Here is a 16,334-nt window from a genome sequence, read left to right as displayed (position 1 = left end):
GAGAGGAAAAGTTACAAATAAAAGTAAAAAGGAAATTCCGGGAGCTGGATTTCGAATGGGTTTACTGTGGCCACAATGCAGAGTGCAACTTGCTATACCATCATGGCAACATTCACAATCCATGTTGGAGGACAAACCTACAGTCTTCCGAACTGAATTTAGAGGTGTGTTTCGTTGGACCACTGGCCCCTCTGGCATGGAGACGCAAAATCATGCGCCCCATTTCTGAAGCACTGTATACCATCCAACCGGGTACTTTTACCATAAGTGTCTTAAATCTCTTAGGAATCAAAAAGGAACTAGCCAGAGACTACATCTTTCGCGATCATATGCAATTCACGTGAGGTTTCTATTTTTCTCCCAACACACTTTTACATCAGGCGAAAGGGCTACTTTGCAGTTAGGTACTCTGAAAAGCAAAGAGATCGAGCAATCATGCAGGAGATGAAACCTGATGTCAATTTCTGGAAAATGCAAGACGATTTTACAACTGTGGAGAGGAAAAGTTATAAACAGAGGCAAAATGGAACTGGCGTGATTACGAAGTTAAAGAGAGATGCAAAGTGTGAATGCCGTGACCCGGATTCGAACCGGGGTTGCTGCGGCCACAACACAGAGTACTAACCACTATACGATCACGGCGACATTCACGAGCCAGGTAGGAGTCAAACCTACAATCTTCTGATCCGTAGTCAGACGCGTTATCCATTGCGCCACTGGCCCTGCTGTACCATAAGTGGAAAATTGTGCACCACATTTCTGCCACACTGGAAAACCTCCAGCAAGGTACTATTGCCATAAGTACCTTCCATCTCTTAGGAATCAAATAGGAACCAGTGGGAGACTAAATATTTCCGTATGATCTGAAAATCATGTGAGGTTTCTATTTTTCTAACAACACATTTTTTCAAGAGGCGAAATCGCTACTTTGCAGATGGCTGCCATCAAAAGCAACCAGAACAAGAAGCCATGCAGGAGATGAAACTTGTTGTCTATTTCCTAAAAAATCCAAGAAGATTTTATACAACAGTGGAGAGGAAAAGTTACAAATAAAAGTAAAAAGGAAATTCCGGGAGCTGGATTTCGAATGGGTTTACTGTGGCCACAATGCAGAGTGCAACTTGCTATACCATCATGGCAACATTCACAATCCATGTTGGAGGACAAACCTACAGTCTTCCGAACTGAATTTAGAGGTGTGTTTCGTTGGACCACTGGCCCCTCTGGCATGGAGACGCAAAATCATGCGCCCCATTTCTGAAGCACTGTATACCATCCAACCGGGTACTTTTACCATAAGTGTCTTAAATCTCTTAGGAATCAAAAAGGAACTAGCCAGAGCTACATCTTTCGCGATCATATGCAATTCACGTGAGGTTTCTATTTTTCTCCCAACACACTTTTACATCAGGCGAAAGGGCTACTTTGCAGTTAGGTACTCTGAAAAGCAAAGAGATCGAGCAATCATGCAGGAGATGAAACCTGATGTCAATTTCTGGAAAATGCAAGACGATTTTACAACTGTGGAGAGGAAAAGTTATAAACAGAGGCAAAATGGAACTGGCTTGATTACGAAGTTAAAGAGAGATGCAAAGTGTGAATGCCGTGACCCGGGGTTGCTGCGGCCACAACACAGAGTACTAACCACTATATGATCACAGCGACATTCACGAGCCAGGTAGAAGTCGAACCTACAATCTTCTGAACCGTAGTCAGACGCGTTATCCATTGCGCCACTGGTAGAGTTGAGTGAGCACCTGGATGATCGGGTTCGAGAAGTTCGGCCGAACTTCCCGGAAATGTTCGGGTTCGGGATACGAACCCGACCCGAACTTCGTCCCGAACCCCATTGAAGTCAATGGGCACCCGAACTTTTCGGCACTAAAAAGGCTGTAAAACAGCCCAGGAAAGGGCTAGAGGGCTGCAAAAGGCAGCAAAATGTAGTTAAATCCCCTGCAAACAAATGTGGATAGGGAAATTAATAAAAATTAAAAAATAAAAAATAAAAATTAACCAATATCAATTGGAGAGAGGTCCCATAGCAGAGAATCTGGCTTCATGTCAGCAGAGAATCAGTCTTCATGTCATAGCAGAGAATCAGGCTTCACGTCACCCACCACTGTAACAGTCCATTGTCAGATATTTAGGCCCCGGCACGCAGGCAGAGGAGAGAGGTCCCATAACAGAGAATCTGGCTTCATGTCATAGCAGAGAATCAGTCTTCATGTCATAGCAGAGAATCAGGCTTCACGTCACCCACCACTGGAACAGTCCATTGTCAGATATTTAGGTCCCGGCACCCAGGCAGAGGAGAGAGGTCCCATAACATAGAATCTGGCTTCATGTCAGCAGAGAATCAGTCTTCATGTCATAGCAGAGAATCAGGCTTCACGTCACCCACCACTGTAACAGTCCATTGTCAAATATTTAGGCCCAGGCACCCAGGTAGAGGAGAGAGGTCCCATAGCAGAGAATCTGGCTTCATGTCAGCAGAGAATCAGTCTTCATGTCATAGCAGAGAATCAGGCTTCACGTCACCCAACACTGGAACAGTCCATTGTCAGATATTTAGGCCTAGGCACCCAGGCAGAGGAGAGAGGTCCCATAGCAGAGAATCTGGCTTCATGTCAGCAGAGAATCAGTCTTCATGTCATAGCAGAGAATCAGGCTTCACGTCACCCAACACTGGAACAGTCCATTGTCAGATATTTAGGCCCAGGCACCCAGGCAGAGGAGAGAGGTCCCATAGCAGAGAATCTGGCTTCATGTCAGCAGAGAATCAGTCTTCATGTCATAGCAGAGAATTAGGCTTCACGTCACCCAACACTGGAACAGTCCATTGTCATATATTTAGGCCCCGGCACCCAGGCAGAGGAGAAAGGTCCCATAACAGAGGTTAAGGCTTCATGTCAGCAGAGAATCAGTCTTCATGTCATAGCAGAGAATCATGCTTCACGTCACCCACCACTGGAACAGTCCATTGTCAGATATTTAGGCCCCGGCACCCAGGCAGAGGAGAGAGGTCCTATAGCAGAGAATCTGGCTTCATGTCAGCAGAGAATCAGTCTTCATGTCATTGCAGAGAATCATGCTTCATGTCACCCACCACTGGAACAGTCCATTGTCAGATATTTAGGCCCAGGCACCCAGGCAGAGGAGAGAGGTCCCATAGCAGAGAATCTGGCTTCATGTCAGCAGAGAATCAGTCTTCATGTCATAGCAGAGAATCAGGCTTCACGTCACCCAACACTGGAACAGTCTATTGTCAGATATTTAGGCCCAGGCAGAGGAGAGAGGTCCCATAGCAGAGAATCTGGCTTCATGTCAGCAGAGAATCAGTCTTCATGTCATAGCAGAGAATCATGCTTCACGTCACCCAACATTGGAACAGTCCATTGTCATATAATTTAGGCCCCGGCACCCAGACAGAGGAGAGGGTCCCTTAACAGAGATTCAGGCTTCATGTCAGCGACTCAGCAGAGAATCAGTCTTCATGTCATAGCAGAGAATCAGGCTTCATGTCACCCACCACTGGAACAGGCCACTGTCAGATATTTTTAGGCCCCGGCACCCAGACAGGAGAGGTTCATTCAACTTTGGGTTGCCCCGCAATATAATGGTAAAATGAAAATAAAAATATGATTGAATGAGGAAGTGCCCTGGAGTACAATAATATATGGTTAAGGGGAGGTAGTTAATGTCTAATCTGCACAAGGGATGGACAGGTCCTGTGGGATCCATGCCTGGTTCATTTTTATGAACGTCAGCTTGTCCACATTGGTTGTAGACAGGCGGCTGCGTTTGTCTGTAATGACGCCCCCTGCCGTGCTGAATACACGGTTAGACAAAACGCTGGCCGCCGGGCAGGCCAGCAAATCCAAGCCATAAAAGGCTAGCTCTGGCCACGTGGACAATTTGGAGACCCAGAAGTTGAATGGGGCCGAACCATCAGTCAGTACGTGGAGGGGTGTGCACACGTACTGTTCCACCATGTTAGTGAAATGTTGCCTCCTGCTAACACGTTCCGTATCAGGTGGTGGTGCAGTTAGCTGTGGCGTGGTGACAAAACTTTTCCACATCTCTGCCATGCTAACCCTGCCCTCAGAGGAGCTGGCCGTGACACAGCTGCGTTGGCGACATCTGGCTCCTCCTCTGCCTTCGACTTGGGCTTCCACTTGTTCCCCTGTGACATTTGGGAATGCTCTCAGTAGCGCGTCTACCAACGTGCGCTTGTACTCGCGCATCTTCCTATCACGCTCCAGTGCAGGAAGTAAGGTGGGCACATTGTCTTTGTACCGTGGATCCAGCAGGGTGGCAACCCAGTAGTCTGCACACGTTAAAATGTGGGCAACTCTGCTGTCGTTGCGCAGGCACTGCAGCATGTAGTCGCTCATGTGTGCCAGGTTGCCCAGAGGTAAGGACAAGCTGTCCTCTGTGGGAGGCGTATCGTCATCGTCCTGCGTTTCCCCCCAGCCACGCACCAGTGATGGGCCCGAGCTGCGTTGGATGCCACCCCGCTGTGAACATGCTTCATCCTCATCCTCCTCCACCTCCTCCTCATCCTCGTCCTCCTCGTCCTCCAGTAGTGGGCCCTGTCTGGCCACATTTGTACCTGGCCTCTGCTGTTGGAAAAAACCTCCCTCTGAGTCACTTCGAAGAGACTGGCCTGAAAGTGCTAAAAATGACCCCTCTTCCTCCTCCTCCTCCTCCTCCTGGGCCACCTCCTCTTCCATCATCGCCCTAAGTGTTTTCTCAAGGAGACATAGAAGTGGTATTGTAACGCTGATAACGGCGTCATCGCCACTGGCCATGTTGGTGGAGTACTCGAAACAGCACAACAGGGCACACAGGTCTCGCATGGAGGCCCAGTCATTGGTGGTGAAGTGGTGCTGTTCCGCAGTACGACTGACCCGTGCGTGCTGCAGCTGAAACTCCACTATGGCCTGCTGCTGCTCACACGGTCTGTCCAGCATGTGCAAGGTGGAGTTCCACCTGGTGGGCATGTCGCATATGAGGCGGTGAGCGGGAAGGCCGAAGTTACGCTGTAGCGCAGACAGGCGAGCAGCGGCAGGATGTGAACGCCGGAAGCGCGAACAGACGGCCCGCACTTTATGCAGCAGCTCTGACATGTCGGGGTAGTTGTGAATGAACTTCTGCACCACCAAATTCAGCACATGCGCCAGGCAAGGGATGTGCGTCGAACCGGCTAGTCCCAGAGCTGCAACGAGATTTCGCCCATTATCACACACCACCAGGCCGGGCTTGAGGCTCACCGGCAGCAACCACTCGTCGGTCTGTTGTTCTATACCCCGTCACAACTCCTGTGCGGTGTGGGGCCTGTCCCCCAAACATATGAGTTTCAGAATGGCCTGCTGACGTTTACCCCGGGCTGTGCTGAAGTTGGTGGTGAAGGTGTGTGGCTGACTGGATGAGCTGGTGGAAGAAGAGGAGGAGGAAGCTGAGTAGGAGGAGGAGGAGACAGGAGGCAAAGAATGTTGCCCTGCGATCCTTGGCGGCGGAAGGACGTGCGCCAAGCAGCTCTCCGCCTGGGGCCCAGCCGCCACTACATTTACCCAGTGTGCAGTTAGGGAGATATAGCGTCCCTGGCCGTGCTTACTGGTCCACGTATCTGTGGTTAGGTGGACATTGCCACAGATGGCGTTGTGCAGTGCACACTTGATTTTATCGGATACTTGGTTGTGCAGGGAAGGCACGGCTCTCTTGGAGAAGTAGTGCCGGCTGGGAACAACATACTGTGGGACAGCAAGCGACATGAGCTGTTTGAAGCTGTCTGTGTCCACCAGCCTAAATGACAGCATTTCATAGGCCAGTAGTTTAGAAATGCTGGCATTCAGGGCCAGGGATCGAGGGTGGCTAGGTGGGAATTTACGCTTTCTCTCAAATGTTTGTGAGATGGAGAGCTGAACGCTGCAGTGTGACATGGTTGAGATGCTTGGTGACGCAGGTGGTGGTGTTGGTGGAACATCCCATGTTTGCTGGGCGGCAGGTGCCAACGTTCCTCCAGAGGCGGAGGAAGAGTCTGAGGCGGCAGCAGCAGAAGAGGTAGCAGGGGGAGCCTGAGTGACTTCCCTGTTTTAAGGTGTTTACTCCACTGCAGTTCATGCTTTGCATGCAGGTGCCTGGTCATGCAGGTTGTGCTAAGGTTGAGAACGTTAATGCCTCGCTTCAGGCTCTGATGGCACAGCGTGCAAACCACTCGGGTCTTGTCGTCAGCACATTGTTTGAAGAAGTGCCATGCCAGGGAACTCCTTGAAGCTGCCTTTGGGGTGCTCGGTCCCAGATGGCGGCGGTCAGTAGCAGGCGGAGTCTCTTGGCGGCAGGTGTTCTGCTTTTGCCCACTGCTCCCTCTTTTGCTACGCTGTTGGCTCGGTCTCACCACTGCCTCTTCCTCCGAACTGTGAAAGTCAGTGGCACGACCTTCATTGCATGTGGGGTCTAGGACCTCATCGTCCCCTGCATCGTCTTCCACCCAGTCTTGATCCCTGACCTCCTGTTCAGTCTGCACACTGCAGAAAGACGCAGCAGTTGGCACCTGTGTTTCGTCATCATCAGAGACGTGCTGAGGTGGTATTCCCATGTCCTCATCATCAGGAAACATAAGTGGTTGTGCGTCAGTGCATTCTATGTCTTCCACCGCTGGGGAAGGGCTAGGTGGATGCCCTTGGGAAACCCTGCCAGGAGAGTCTTCAAACAGCATAAGAGACTGCTGCATAACTTGAGGCTCAGACAGTTTCCCTGGTATGCATGGGGGTGATGTGACAGACTGATGGGCTTGGTTTTCAGGCGCCATCTGTGCGCTTTCTGCAGAAGACTGGGTGGGAGATAATGTGAACGTGCTGGATCCACTGTCGGCCACCCAATTGACTAATGCCTGTACCTGCTCAGGCCTTACCATCCTTAGAACGGCATCGGGCCCCACCAAATATCGCTGTAAATTCTGGCGGCTACTGGAACCTGAGGTAGTTGGTACACTAGGACGTGTGGCTGTGGCAGAATGGCCACGTCCTCTCGTAGCACCAGAGGGTCCACAAACACCACCACGACCATGTCCGCGTCCGCGTCCCTTACTAAATGTTTTCCTCATTGTTACCGTTCACCACAATAAGAAAAATATTCTTTGGCCCAATGTATTGAATTCAAATTCAGGCCTTTTTTTACAGACACCTAACACTATCTGGCTATCTATTTAGGTACCATATTACACTAATACAGGCACAGCAGTAATGACAGATTTAGCTGAATATAAATTTGAGGCCTATTATTTAGGCACTGGGTGACAGGTATACATTTACGGACAGAATTAGACTTGGATATGCACAGTAAAGTGTGTGTGAAGTTATTGAGAATGACCCTTTCAGCACCCTGAATCTAATATACCCTTTTAGGGATAGATTTAAATAACCACACTATTGATATAAATGGACTTGGTGGCAGCTTGCCCCTAATGTAGGATATAGCCAAAAAATAACCACACTATTGATGGTTAAATGGACTTGGTGGCAGCTTGCCCCTGATGTAGGATATAGCCAAAAAATAACCACACTATTGATGGTTAAATGGACTTGGTGGCAGCTTGCCCCTGATGTAGGATATAGCAAAAAAATAACCACACTATTGATGGTTAAATGGACTTGGTGACAGCTTGCCCCTGATGTAGGATATAGCAAAAAAATAACCACACTATTGATGGTTAAATAGACTTGGTGGCAGCTTGCCCCTGATGTAGGATATAGCAAAAAAAAACAACACACTATTGATGGTTAAATGGACTTGGTGGCAGCTTGCCCCTGATGTAGGATATAGCCAAAAAATAACCACACTATTGATGGTTAAATGGACTTGGTGACAGCTTGCCCCTGATGTAGGATATAGCCAAAAAATAACCACACTATTGATGGTTAAATGGACTTGGTGGCAGCTTGCCCCTGATGTAGGATATAGCCAAAAAAAAACACACTATTGATGTTTAAATGGACTTGGTGGCAGCTTGTGCTGGCACACCACAAGCCACAAAATGGCCGCCGATCACCCCAGAAAAAAGTGACTGAAAAACGCTCTGGGGAGCCTAAAAACAGTGAGCAATTGAATAGCAGCAGATCAATGATCCACAGCTGTAGATCGATCACTGTCTTAAGTGTTTTGGAGGAATTAATCACTGCCTAATCTCGCCCTAACGTCGCAGCTGCAACCTCTCCCTACACTTGTAACAGCAGAGTGACGTGCAGCGCTACGTGACCCAAGCTTATATAGAGGCTGGGTCACATGCTGCACTGGCCAATCACAGCCATGCCAATAGTAGGCATGGCTGTGATGGCCTCTTGGGGCAAGTAGTATGACGCTTGTTGATTGGCAGCTTTGCAGCCTTTCAAAAAGCGCCAAGAAAGCGCCGAACACCGAACCCGGACTTTTACGAAAATGTTCGGGTTCGGGTCCGTGTCACGGACACCCCAAAATTTGGTACGAACCCGAACTATACAGTTCGGGTTCGCTAATCCCTAGCCACTGGCCCTGCTGTACCATAAGTGGAAAATTGTGCACCACATTTCTGCCACACTGGAAAACCTCCAGCAAGGTACTATTGCCATAAGTGCCTTCCATCTCTTAGGAATCAAATAGGAACCAGTGGGAGACTAAATATTTCCATATGATCTGAAATTCATGTGAGGTTTCTATTTTTCTCCCAACACACTTTTACATCAGGCGAAAGGGCTACTTTGCAGTTAGGTACTATGAAAAGCAAAGAGATCGAGCAATCATGCAGGAGATGAAACCTGATGTCAATTTCTGGAAAATGCAAGACGATTTTACAACTGTGGAGAGGAAAAGTTATAAACAGAGGCAAAATGGAACTGGCGTGATTACGATTGGAACCAGGGGTAAGGAAAAGTTAACGAGAGATGCAAAGTGTAAATGGCATGACCCGGATTCGAACCGGGGTTGCTGCGGCCACAACACAGAGTACTAACCACTATATGATCACAAGCCAGGTAGGTGCTGAACCTACAATCTTCTGATCGGTAGTCAGACACGTTATCCATTACGCCACTGGCCCTGTTGTACCATAAGTGGAAAATTGTGCACCACATTTCTGCCACACTGGAAAACCTCCAGCAAGGTACTATTGCCATAAGTGCCTTCCATCTCTTAGGAATCAAATAGGAACCAGTGGGAGACTAAATATTTCCGTATGATCTGAAATTCATGTGAGGTTTCTATTTTTCTAACAACACATTTTTTCAAGAGGCAAAATCGCTACTTTGCAGATGGATGCCATCAAAAGCAACCAGAACAAGAAGCCATGCAGGAGATGAAACTTGTTGTCTATTTCCTAAAAAATCCAAGAAGATTTTATACAACAGTGGAGAGAAAAAGTTACAAATAAAAGTAAAAAGGAAATGCCGGTAGCTGGATTTAGAATGGGTTTACTGGGGCCACAATGCAGAGTGCAACTTGCTATACCATCATGGCAACATTCACAATCCATGTTGGGGGACAAACCTACAGTCTTCCGAACTGAATTTAGAGGCGTGTTTCGTTGGACCACTGGCCCCTCTGGCATGGAAACGCAAAATCATGTGCCCCATTTCTGAAGCACTGTATACCATCCAACCGGGTACTTTCACCATAAGTGTCTTAAATCTCTTAGGAATTTAAAAAGGAACCAGCCAGAGAATACATCTTTCCCGATGATATGCAATTCACGTGAGGTTTCTATTTTTCTCCCAACACACTTTTTTTTTTTTTTAATTTATATTTTTATTGTAAATTTCCAGATAGGAACAGGGGGTAACAGCATACCAAGGTATTGGCACGCAGGCCAAGCGAAGGTATTTATAAGTACATTGTAATTAGAGCGCAGGTACAAAATTGGTGCAAAGTTTACGACTTGACAAATGATTCAATAACTGACAGACTTGCGAAAGACATATAAACTTGAGAGCGGAAGATGGGCTTATCCACTAAGGATAACAGAGTTCGAATATTCGGTGGGTGATGAGATAGCCTTATGATTAGAGTGTGGTTTGTATTAGGAAGTAGTTCCATGTATCAGCAGGCAGTGACTCATAGCATCTCACGAAATGATAGGGTTCATCGTGGTTTTGGGAGCTCTATATTTGGACCAAAGGGACTATTTTTTGAGGAAGGCCACGTGTGTGCGTGTTTCCCAAGAGGACAGCTATTCAAACCTATGGAGCTGGTCCATTTTCTGGATCCATTGTTCTAAAGTTGGGACTAGGGGTTGCAGCCAAAATTTAGGGAGTAAAGACGGGCAGCTATCAGCATTTGTGTAAAAACAAAAGGCGGTTTTATGTGTGCCTTTTCTTGGGGAAGGGATAGAAGGGCAATCTGCGGAGATGGATGTAACGAGGTGCCGCAAATTTTGTTAGCAACAGAGAAAATCTCACTCCACCATTTATAAATGAGGGGGCAAGTCCACCAAACGTGAAAAAAAGTCCCTTTCTCCCCAAGGCACCTCCAGCAGATGTCCGAAGCAGACTCAGAGTATCTTGAGGTCATATCTGGCGTATTATACCATCTAGTGAGAATCTTGTAGCAGTTTTCCAGAATTCGGACACAGCGGGAGGCCCCATGGGGAGATTCTAGGAGTTTGGGAAGGGAGTCGAACGGGACAATGATGTTCAAATCTAATTCCCATTGTTTCACAAAGGATGGCTTGGCTAGCAATGGTGGAAGTCGCACTTTACTATAAATCTGTGATATAAGTTTTCTGGGGGCAGAGTGGAGGGAGATTAATGCCTCGAACCAGACCAGAGGGCGCATTAGGTCGCTTAGTTTGATATGTTGTTAAGTAAGCTCTAAGGTATGCGACAGAGAGAAAGTCGCGCGGATGAGGGTTAAGCAAGGCATTTGTGGCTTCTAGGTCCATCCAATCCCCAGTAGGGAGTGCCAGTGAGATTATAGAGGTTGAAGAGGACGTCAGCCCTTGGGAAGTCGAGTCTCTTAGGGAAGAGGGAGCCGTGTCAAGTACGTCCTTTACTGATAATAGAGGAGAGGGGAATGGAATGGAGCAATGCGAAGAGGAAAGCCACTTCCATGCCTCGAGAGTGGCTTTAACAATTGGGTAGTGGGACAGTGGGCCAGGAAGGATCAACTTATGTCCTAAAAGAAGTGCTCTGGCTGGACTGTTCAAGATGTCTAGTTCTATTTCCACTGCTGAGGAAGATGGGGGGGGGGGGGCGCAGCCATGCAGTTGCTCGGGAGAGAAGAATGGCTTTGCCATATAGTTCGGGATTTGGGAGACCTATTCCCCCTGCGTGTCTAGGTTTAGTGAGGAGAGCGAATGAAAGTCTTGCTTTCCTCCCACTCCAGATGAAGGATCTAAACTTTTTTATAATTGTATTGTAATAGTGTTTAGGGACGGGGATGGGAAGGACTTGTTGCAGATAGGTAAGGTGGGGAAGTATTAAGGATGAACGGAGGTTTTTGCGACCAAACCAAGACAGTGTTGGGTTGGACTGGGCTAGGTTGTCAATAGCTTCAAAAAGTGAGTTTTTTAAAGGGGTGTAATTGAGGGAAAAAAGGTCAGATATTTCAGGGCTAATCTTGACTCCTAAATACGTGATAGAGGGGGAGGACCAATTGAAAGGGGAGTCTATCATTAATTGACGTTTAGTTACATGGGGAATGCCCAAGCAAAGGACTAGCGATTTATTGGCGTTGATTTTGAAATCTGAGACAACACTGTAAGTCTTAAGATGAGTCTGTATGCGTGGTAGAGAAACCTTCGGGTTGGCCGTCATCATGAGGACGTCGTCAGCGAATGCAGCAATTTTTTGTTTCCTGCCTCCCAAACATAGACCTACAATCTCCTGGTCCAATCTTATGGATGAAAGGAGTGGCTCCAGTGCTAGAATAAATAGGAGAGGGGATAGGGGGCAGCCCTGGCGGGTCCCATTCCTAATAGAGAATGGGGAGGATAGATTTCCATTCACTAGGACTGAGGCCGTTGCTTGTTCATACATGGAAAAGGTTGCTTGAACAAAGGAGTCAGGAAGGCCAAACCTCAACAGTGTGTGTTTTAGATACAGCCAGTTCACCCTATCGAATGCTTTCTCAGCATCTGTGCTGAGTAAGAGCAAGGGAGAAGATATTCGCCTGGCATGACATAAAGTATTAATTACTCTAGTAATGTTGTCCTTGCCCTCTCTATTGCAGATAAAGCCAACCTGATCTCCATGAACAAGTTGGGGGAGAAGGGTAGCTAGTCTGTTAGCTAGCATTTTGGCCAGGAGCTTAAGGTCTATGTTCAGGAGGGATATGGGCCTATAATTGGAACATTGTTTGGTATCTTTCCCTTCTTTAGGTATAAGTGTAATGTGGGCCCCAGTCATATCTCTTGATAGAGGGATTCCAAGAAGCGTCTGATTACAAACTTCTAGGAGGTGAGGAAGAAGGAGTTCATGAAAAGTTTTGTAATAAGAAATCAGAAGGCCGTCAGGGCCTGGGCTCTTCCCTGATGGCATTTAGTGCATTGCTTTCCTAAGTTCTATTAAGGTAAAGGGGGCTTCTAAGGTTGATTTCTGTTTGGAGGAAATGGTAGGGATATTAGACGCCTCTAAAAAAGCTAATATGGCGGAGGTATGTGTTTCTGGGGCTACAGTTGAGGGAAGATTATAAAGGTCATTATAAAAGGAGCGGAATTGGGCAGCTATCTGACTAACAGAAGATAGGATTTCCTTCATGTGAGGACAACTGGTGAACGTAGTTTGCAGATCTCCCTTTGATCCTATTCATTACAAATTTGGTGGCTTTGTCTCCATGTGAAAAATATTTCATGCTGAGAGCTCATATAGAATTTAGCCGCTTTAGATAGTAGGAGGGACCTAAGTTTCGCCCTAAATTCCCATAACTCTTGTAGTTGGGAGTCAGAGTTTTTTTTTTTGTGTTGATTCAAGTCTCTGTATATTTTTTAGGACTTCATCAATTTCTTTTTCTCTCAATCTCTTTTGGTAAGTGCCGATGTTAATAAATTGTCCCCTGATTACAGGTTTGTGTGCATCCCAAAGGGTGTTGACTGTAAGATCAGGGCTTTTATTCAAAGAAAAATATTCCGTGATATGTTTAGAAATTAAATCCACGACTCCTGGTAGCCCAAGAGAGATTCATTTAGACGCCAATTAAAGCAAGAGGGAGTTTCGTTAGGGGCCAGTACTGAGATAAAAATAGGGGAGTGATCCGAGATATGTATGGAGCCAATAGATGTCTCACTACACAGGTGCAAATGTTCTTTAGATATGAACAAGTAGTCTAGACGATGGTATGTGCCATGCATTGGGGAGTAGAATGTGAAATCTAGAGTATTGGGGTGGTGGGAGCGCCTCACATCTATCAGATGAAGGTTCCAGAAGGTGTTCCTAATGGTTTTAAGGGATTTGCCGGAGTGAGTCGATTTGCGTGACGATATGTCTACTTGCGGAAATAGGGCAACATTTAAGTCTCCACCCAATATTACTATCCCTTCCTTGAAGGAATCTATGATAGGGAAGATGTCAGAAATCCAGTGGGATTGATTAGAATTGGGGGCATATAAATTAATAAAGGTGTAGGTTTGTGGACCTATGGTACCCTTAATTAAAATATACCTTCCATCAGGGTCTAAAACTTGGTTGATGTGTTTAAAGGGAATCCTCCTTTGAAACCCTATGCTGACCCCACCAGAAGCAGAGGAACTGCCACCACAATGATACCAATTAGAATAATGAGAGAACCGCATGTTAGGGTAGTGATTGAAACGGAAATGCGTCCCTTGGAGGAATACTACTCCAGCTCCAGCTTTCCTTAGAATGGTAAAGATTTGACTCAGTTTTGAGGGGGAGTGAAAGTCTTTAACATTGTAAGAAGCCACATGTAGGTCAGCCATTGTATGTGATATGTGCGCAATTACCTTGTAGTTGATGGAGCGTCCCCCAAGAGAGTGCAATAACGTTATGAAGATCCGCCAATCGGTGTAGTATAAGAATCATAAGGTGGTAAGACTCACATAGTACTAGGGAGAGAGACAAATACCTTGGAAGAGAGATGAGGTGAAAAAACAACACAAAACAAATTAAACCAACAAAAAATGGCAGAACAAGCATAGTTAAATATGCAATAAACATGTGGGGGGTAGTTGGTCTATTGACCTAGGGGGAGATCGTATAACACCCTGGAAAGGGCTATATAAAAGGCAAATAGACAAAGTGGAAAAAGGCTCCGGCACCAAAGGACGTTTTGTGAAAAAATCCCGGTCTTTATTAAATTCTTCACCAAAATACAGGTACAGACAGCAACAGTGACAGAGGAACCCACTGCTCCCCACGATCTACGCGTTTCGAACGGTATCGTTCTTACTCATGATCTAAGGTGTCTGGCGTGCACCGGGCTGAAATAAGGCCCAACCTCGAGACATCCGCCCATAAGGAAGGATCTCAGGAAACCAGGGTGAGTCAAAAATCAGCCCGGTGGACGCGAGACACCTGTGCAAACAAGTTCACCTGTGGCATAAAACATTTCCATACCCGAAGTGCTACAACATATAATACTATATATAATACAATAAATAAAAATAGCAAAGTGTAATTACTCTACTCCAAAACAAAGAAAAAGCCATATAGTACCGACAAACATATATACATATGATTCATGATTTGACAGTCCAGCATGATATAAATGCACTAATGTTGTTCATTTGGAACAGTCAAGCGATATATATCAAGGAAAAAACATATCAGAAGAAAGAAAGAACTACATGTATATATGTGTGTGTATACAAACACACACATACACACACGCAAGGTTGATATGGAGTGAAGCTGATAATATTCCATAGTCCTATGTCAGTGAGGCCCAGATCCACCAAATTCCCACAGAAAATTGAATGAATAAAATATTAGGGTTATCCTTCAGATCCGTCTATTAAAAAGACGCTCCATGTGAACTGTGTCATATTCTCCAAAGGACGCACTAGTCTATAAGGGAGGACTGGACATGTTATTCCATTATAGTATAAATTTATGTAGCCCAACGATAGTAAAAAAGGACTACATAGTATAACCGAGACAAAAATTTATAAGTATTATATATATTTTTTTGAAAGCAAACCAACAGTGTATTTTATTGTCATTATCTATAATTTTAGTCTCAGTATAGTTGTATTGTCATCCTGATATACTATATTTGGGACAGACATTTATGTCAAAATCACATAATGATCATAGAGCGGTTAGATCCTAAGTGTCGGAGAGAGTGCATACAATTAATTAAAATTGACTATAAAATAAAGTATGTATGGATAAATATAAAAACAAAGCAAAACCATGGTTGTGCTGCATATAGATATTAGTACAGGTACATTAATTCCCTTTTGAGATTGAGACCGTATGGGACTCTGGTTTTGAGTCTCCAGATCCAAAATGCTTCCCTGAGGAGGATTTTTTGTTTAATATCACCGCCTCTCTGGGGTAAAGTGACACGTTCAAAGGCAAAGGTACTTAGTGTATCTATATTGCGGTTATGTATATGTATGAAATGGTATGCCGCATTAGATACTCCTGTGGCTGTTGGATTGTGTATATAGTTGAGATGTTCACGCAGTCGGTCCTTAAATTTTCTGATAGTGCAGCCTACATATATTAAATCACAGGTGGTGCAAATAATAATGTAGATGACTCCCATCGTGTTACAATTTATGAAGCTTTTGACAGGGAAGGTTTCAGTATGCGTAGAGTTGTGGAATTGTTTGGTATTTTTAGCGACTTTACATGTTTTGCATCTCGTGTGTCCACATTTCGAAAAACCAGTATATTTTAACCATGTAGATGAATTTTTAGGGCATATTGAGGTGTACATGGAGGGGGAGAGTGTTTTTCCCAAAGTGTCAGGTCTTTTAGATACTACCCGGCAACCTTGTTTTAGAGTGTCCCTCAAGACGTCATCCTCATACAAAATAGGTAAACATCTGTGAATGATGTTCTTGATTTCAGCAAACTGTCTGCTGTATGTGAGTACTATTGTTGGTATGATGTTATTATTTTTTTCACAGATGATTTCAGATTTGACACTATTTTTGTTATTATATCCATCCCTTCCTCCATTAATAATGGGGTTTATTAATTCTCTCTTGGTATTAAGGTTTAGAAGTTTGGCTCTGGATTTGTTTTTTGCAATTTTAAGACCCCTATGGAGCATCCATTGGGGATAGCCTCACATTTGTAAACGTCTCCACACTTCAGTACATTCCCTGTCAAAAGCCTCATCTGTGCTGCAATTTCTCCTGGCTCTTGTGAATTCACCAACAGGAATACTTTTAATAG

The 16,334-nt window shown here is 45.5% G+C and overlaps 2 non-coding genes across 2 annotated transcripts; both read right to left on the bottom strand.

Annotated features, from left to right (window-relative positions):
• Positions 1 to 570: 570 nt before the first annotated feature.
• TRNAH-GUG lies at positions 571 to 642 on the bottom strand. The gene has a single exon. It is a non-coding gene; the product is annotated as a tRNA-His (tRNA).
• An 8-nt stretch (positions 643 to 650) lies between these two features.
• Positions 651 to 723, bottom strand: TRNAR-ACG. The gene has a single exon. It is a non-coding gene; the product is annotated as a tRNA-Arg (tRNA).
• Positions 724 to 16,334: the final 15,611 nt, after the last annotated feature.

The sequence above is a fragment of the Bufo bufo genome, chromosome 1 (assembly GCF_905171765.1).
Source record: "Bufo bufo chromosome 1, aBufBuf1.1, whole genome shotgun sequence".
Taxonomy (NCBI): domain Eukaryota; kingdom Metazoa; phylum Chordata; class Amphibia; order Anura; family Bufonidae; genus Bufo; species Bufo bufo.
Note: the sequence above shows the minus strand (reverse complement) of the source record. Positions and strands in the feature narration are given on the sequence as shown.